Here is a 5,722-nt window from a genome sequence, read left to right on the forward strand (position 1 = left end):
TCTGAAGCGTCTGATCTGACGCCCGGAAGGGAGCTCCGACTTCCCGCATGGACCTCTGGCATCAAGCATGGACCTCTGGCATCAAGCATGGAGCTCTCCCTTCCAGCATGGAGCTCTCCCTTCCAGCATGGAGCTCTGAAGCGTCTTATCTGACGCCCGGAAGGGAGCTCCGACTTCCCGCATGGACTTCTGGCATCAAGCATGGAGCTCTCCCTTCCAGCATGGAGCTCTCCCTTCCAGCATGGAGCTCTGAAGCGTCTGATCTGACGCCCGGAAGGGAGCTCCGACTTCCCGCATGGACCTCTGGCATCAAGCATGGACCTCTGGCATCAAGCATGGAGCTCTCCCTTCCAGCATGGAGATCTCCCTTCCAGCATGGAGCTCTGAAGCGTCTGATCTGACGCCCGGTAGGGAGCTCCGACTTCCCGCAATGTACCTCTGGCATCAAGCATGGAGCTCTCCCTTCCAGCATGGAGCTCTCCCTTCCAGCATGGAGCTCTGAAGCGTCTGATCTGACGCCCGGAAGGGAGCTCCGACTTCCCGCATGGACCTCTGGCATCAAGCATGGACCTCTGGCATCAAGCATGGAGCTCTCCCTTCCAGCATGGAGCTCTCCCTTCCAGCATGGAGCTCTGAAGCGTCTTATCTGACGCCCGGAAGGGAGCTCCGACTTCCCGCATGGACTTCTGGCATCAAGCATGGAGCTCTCCCTTCCAGCATGGAGCTCTCCCTTCCAGCATGGAGCTCTGAAGCGTCTGATCTGACGCCCGGAAGGGAGCTCCGACTTCCCGCATGGACCTCTGGCATCAAGCATGGACCTCTGGCATCAAGCATGGAGCTCTCCCTTCCAGCATGGAGATCTCCCTTCCAGCATGGAGCTCTGAAGCGTCTGATCTGACGCCCGGTAGGGAGCTCCGACTTCCCGCAATGTACCTCTGGCATCAAGCATGGAGCTCTCCCTTCCAGCATGGAGCTCTCCCTTCCAGCATGGAGCTCTGAAGCGTCTGATCTGACGCCCGGAAGGGAGCTCCGACTTCCCGCATGGACCTCTGGCATCAAGCATGGACCTCTGGCATCAAGCATGGAGCTCTCCCTTCCAGCATGGAGCTCTCCCTTCCAGCATGGAGCTCTGAAGCGTCTTATCTGACGCCCGGAAGGGAGCTCCGACTTCCCGCATGGACTTCTGGCATCAAGCATGGAGCTCTCCCTTCCAGCATGGAGCTCTCCCTTCCAGCATGGAGCTCTGAAGCGTCTTATCTGACGCCCGGAAGGGAGCTCCGACTTCCCGCATGGACTTCTGGCATCAAGCATGGAGCTCTCCCTTCCAGCATGGAGCTCTCCCTTCCAGCATGGAGCTCTGAAGCGTCTGATCTGACGCCCGGAAGGGAGCTCCGACTTCCCGCATGGACCTCTGGCATCAAGCATGGACCTCTGGCATCAAGCATGGAGCTCTCCCTTCCAGCATGGAGATCTCCCTTCCAGCATGGAGCTCTGAAGCGTCTGATCCGACGCCCGGAAGGGAGCTCCGACAGCTCTCCCTTCCAGCATGGAGATCTCCCTTCCAGCATGGAGCTCTGAAGCGTCTGATCCGACGCCGGAAGGGAGCTCCGACAGCTCTCCCTTCCAGCATGGAGCTCTCCCTTCCAGCATGGAGCTCTGAAGCGTCTGATCTGACGCCCGGTAGGGAGCTCCGACTTCCCGCAATGTACCTCTGGCATCAAGCATGGACCTCTGGCATCAAGCATGGAGCTCTCCCTTCCAGCATGGAGCTCTCCCTTCCAGCATGGAGATCTCCCTTCCAGCATGGAGCTCTGAAGCGTCTGATCCGACGCCCGGAAGGGAGCTCCGACAGCTCTCCCTTCCAGCATGGAGATCTCCCTTCCAGCATGGAGCTCTGAAGCGTCTGATCCGACGCCCGGAAGGGAGCTCCGACAGCTCTCCCTTCCAGCATGGAGATCTCCCTTCCAGCATGGAGCTCTGAAGCGTCTGATCTGACGCCCGGTAGGGAGCTCCGACTTCCCGCAATGTACCTCTGGCATCAAGCATGGACCTCTGGCATCAAGCATGGACCTCTGGCATCAAGCATGGAGCTCTGAAGCGTCTGATCCGACGCCCGGAAGGGAGCTCCGACTTCCCGCAATGTACCTCTGGCATCAAGCATGGACCTCTGGCATCAAGCATGGACCTCTGGCATCAAGCATGGAGCTCTCCCTTCCAGCATGGAGCTCTCCCTTCCAGCATGGAGATCTCCCTTCCAGCATGGAGCTCTGAAGCGTCTGATCTGACGCCCGGTAGGGAGCTCCGATAGCTCTCCCTTCCAGCATGGAGATCTCCCTTCCAGCATGGAGCTCTGAAGCGTCTGATCCGACGCCCGGAAGGGAGCTCCGACAGCTCTCCCTTCCAGCATGGAGCTCTCCCTTCCAGCATGGAGCTCTGAAGCGTCTTATCTGACGCCCGGAAGGGAGCTCCGACTTCCCGCATGGACTTCTGGCATCAAGCATGGAGCTCTGCCTTCCAGCATGGAGCTCTCCCTTCCAGCATGGAGCTCTGAAGCGTCTGATCTGACGCCCGGAAGGGAGCTCCGACTTCCCGCATGGACCTCTGGCATCAAGCATGGACCTCTGGCATCAAGCATGGAGCTCTCCCTTCCAGCATGGAGATCTCCCTTCCAGCATGGAGCTCTGAAGCGTCTGATCTGACGCCCGGTAGGGAGCTCCGACTTCCCGCAATGTACCTCTGGCATCAAGCATGGAGCTCTCCCTTCCAGCATGGAGCTCTCCCTTCCAGCATGGAGCTCTGAAGCGTCTGATCTGACGCCCGGAAGGGAGCTCCGACTTCCCGCATGGACCTCTGGCATCAAGCATGGACCTCTGGCATCAAGCATGGAGCTCTCCCTTCCAGCATGGAGCTCTCCCTTCCAGCATGGAGCTCTGAAGCGTCTTATCTGACGCCCGGAAGGGAGCTCCGACTTCCCGCATGGACTTCTGGCATCAAGCATGGAGCTCTCCCTTCCAGCATGGAGCTCTCCCTTCCAGCATGGAGCTCTGAAGCGTCTGATCTGACGCCCGGAAGGGAGCTCCGACTTCCCGCATGGACCTCTGGCATCAAGCATGGACCTCTGGCATCAAGCATGGAGCTCTCCCTTCCAGCATGGAGATCTCCCTTCCAGCATGGAGCTCTGAAGCGTCTGATCTGACGCCCGGTAGGGAGCTCCGACTTCCCGCAATGTACCTCTGGCATCAAGCATGGAGCTCTCCCTTCCAGCATGGAGCTCTCCCTTCCAGCATGGAGCTCTGAAGCGTCTGATCTGACGCCCGGAAGGGAGCTCCGACTTCCCGCATGGACCTCTGGCATCAAGCATGGACCTCTGGCATCAAGCATGGAGCTCTCCCTTCCAGCATGGAGCTCTCCCTTCCAGCATGGAGCTCTGAAGCGTCTTATCTGACGCCCGGAAGGGAGCTCCGACTTCCCGCATGGACTTCTGGCATCAAGCATGGAGCTCTCCCTTCCAGCATGGAGCTCTCCCTTCCAGCATGGAGCTCTGAAGCGTCTTATCTGACGCCCGGAAGGGAGCTCCGACTTCCCGCATGGACTTCTGGCATCAAGCATGGAGCTCTCCCTTCCAGCATGGAGCTCTCCCTTCCAGCATGGAGCTCTGAAGCGTCTGATCTGACGCCCGGAAGGGAGCTCCGACTTCCCGCATGGACCTCTGGCATCAAGCATGGACCTCTGGCATCAAGCATGGAGCTCTCCCTTCCAGCATGGAGATCTCCCTTCCAGCATGGAGCTCTGAAGCGTCTGATCCGACGCCCGGAAGGGAGCTCCGACAGCTCTCCCTTCCAGCATGGAGATCTCCCTTCCAGCATGGAGCTCTGAAGCGTCTGATCCGACGCCGGAAGGGAGCTCCGACAGCTCTCCCTTCCAGCATGGAGCTCTCCCTTCCAGCATGGAGCTCTGAAGCGTCTGATCTGACGCCCGGTAGGGAGCTCCGACTTCCCGCAATGTACCTCTGGCATCAAGCATGGACCTCTGGCATCAAGCATGGAGCTCTCCCTTCCAGCATGGAGCTCTCCCTTCCAGCATGGAGATCTCCCTTCCAGCATGGAGCTCTGAAGCGTCTGATCCGACGCCCGGAAGGGAGCTCCGACAGCTCTCCCTTCCAGCATGGAGATCTCCCTTCCAGCATGGAGCTCTGAAGCGTCTGATCCGACGCCCGGAAGGGAGCTCCGACAGCTCTCCCTTCCAGCATGGAGATCTCCCTTCCAGCATGGAGCTCTGAAGCGTCTGATCTGACGCCCGGTAGGGAGCTCCGACTTCCCGCAATGTACCTCTGGCATCAAGCATGGACCTCTGGCATCAAGCATGGACCTCTGGCATCAAGCATGGAGCTCTGAAGCGTCTGATCCGACGCCCGGAAGGGAGCTCCGACTTCCCGCAATGTACCTCTGGCATCAAGCATGGACCTCTGGCATCAAGCATGGACCTCTGGCATCAAGCATGGAGCTCTCCCTTCCAGCATGGAGCTCTCCCTTCCAGCATGGAGATCTCCCTTCCAGCATGGAGCTCTGAAGCGTCTGATCTGACGCCCGGTAGGGAGCTCCGATAGCTCTCCCTTCCAGCATGGAGATCTCCCTTCCAGCATGGAGCTCTGAAGCGTCTGATCCGACGCCCGGAAGGGAGCTCCGACAGCTCTCCCTTCCAGCATGGAGCTCTCCCTTCCAGCATGGAGCTCTGAAGCGTCTTATCTGACGCCCGGAAGGGAGCTCCGACTTCCCGCATGGACTTCTGGCATCAAGCATGGAGCTCTCCCTTCCAGCATGGAGCTCTCCCTTCCAGCATGGAGCTCTGAAGCGTCTGATCTGACGCCCGGAAGGGAGCTCCGACTTCCCGCATGGACCTCTGGCATCAAGCATGGACCTCTGGCATCAAGCATGGAGCTCTCCCTTCCAGCATGGAGATCTCCCTTCCAGCATGGAGCTCTGAAGCGTCTGATCTGACGCCCGGTAGGGAGCTCCGACTTCCCGCAATGTACCTCTGGCATCAAGCATGGAGCTCTCCCTTCCAGCATGGAGCTCTCCCTTCCAGCATGGAGCTCTGAAGCGTCTGATCTGACGCCCGGAAGGGAGCTCCGACTTCCCGCATGGACCTCTGGCATCAAGCATGGACCTCTGGCATCAAGCATGGAGCTCTCCCTTCCAGCATGGAGCTCTCCCTTCCAGCATGGAGCTCTGAAGCGTCTTATCTGACGCCCGGAAGGGAGCTCCGACTTCCCGCATGGACTTCTGGCATCAAGCATGGAGCTCTCCCTTCCAGCATGGAGCTCTCCCTTCCAGCATGGAGCTCTGAAGCGTCTGATCTGACGCCCGGAAGGGAGCTCCGACTTCCCGCATGGACCTCTGGCATCAAGCATGGACCTCTGGCATCAAGCATGGAGCTCTCCCTTCCAGCATGGAGATCTCCCTTCCAGCATGGAGCTCTGAAGCGTCTGATCCGACGCCCGGAAGGGAGCTCCGACAGCTCTCCCTTCCAGCATGGAGCTCTCCCTTCCAGCATGGAGCTCTGAAGCGTCTGATCTGACGCCCGGAAGGGAGCTCCGACTTCCCGCATGGACCTCTGGCATCAAGCATGGACCTCTGGCATCAAGCATGGAGCTCTCCCTTCCAGCATGGAGATCTCCCTTCCAGCATGGAGCTCTGAAGCGTCTGATCCGACGCCCGGAAGG

Source organism: Phyllopteryx taeniolatus, chromosome 16 (assembly GCF_024500385.1).
Source record: "Phyllopteryx taeniolatus isolate TA_2022b chromosome 16, UOR_Ptae_1.2, whole genome shotgun sequence".
Classification (NCBI taxonomy): domain Eukaryota; kingdom Metazoa; phylum Chordata; class Actinopteri; order Syngnathiformes; family Syngnathidae; genus Phyllopteryx; species Phyllopteryx taeniolatus.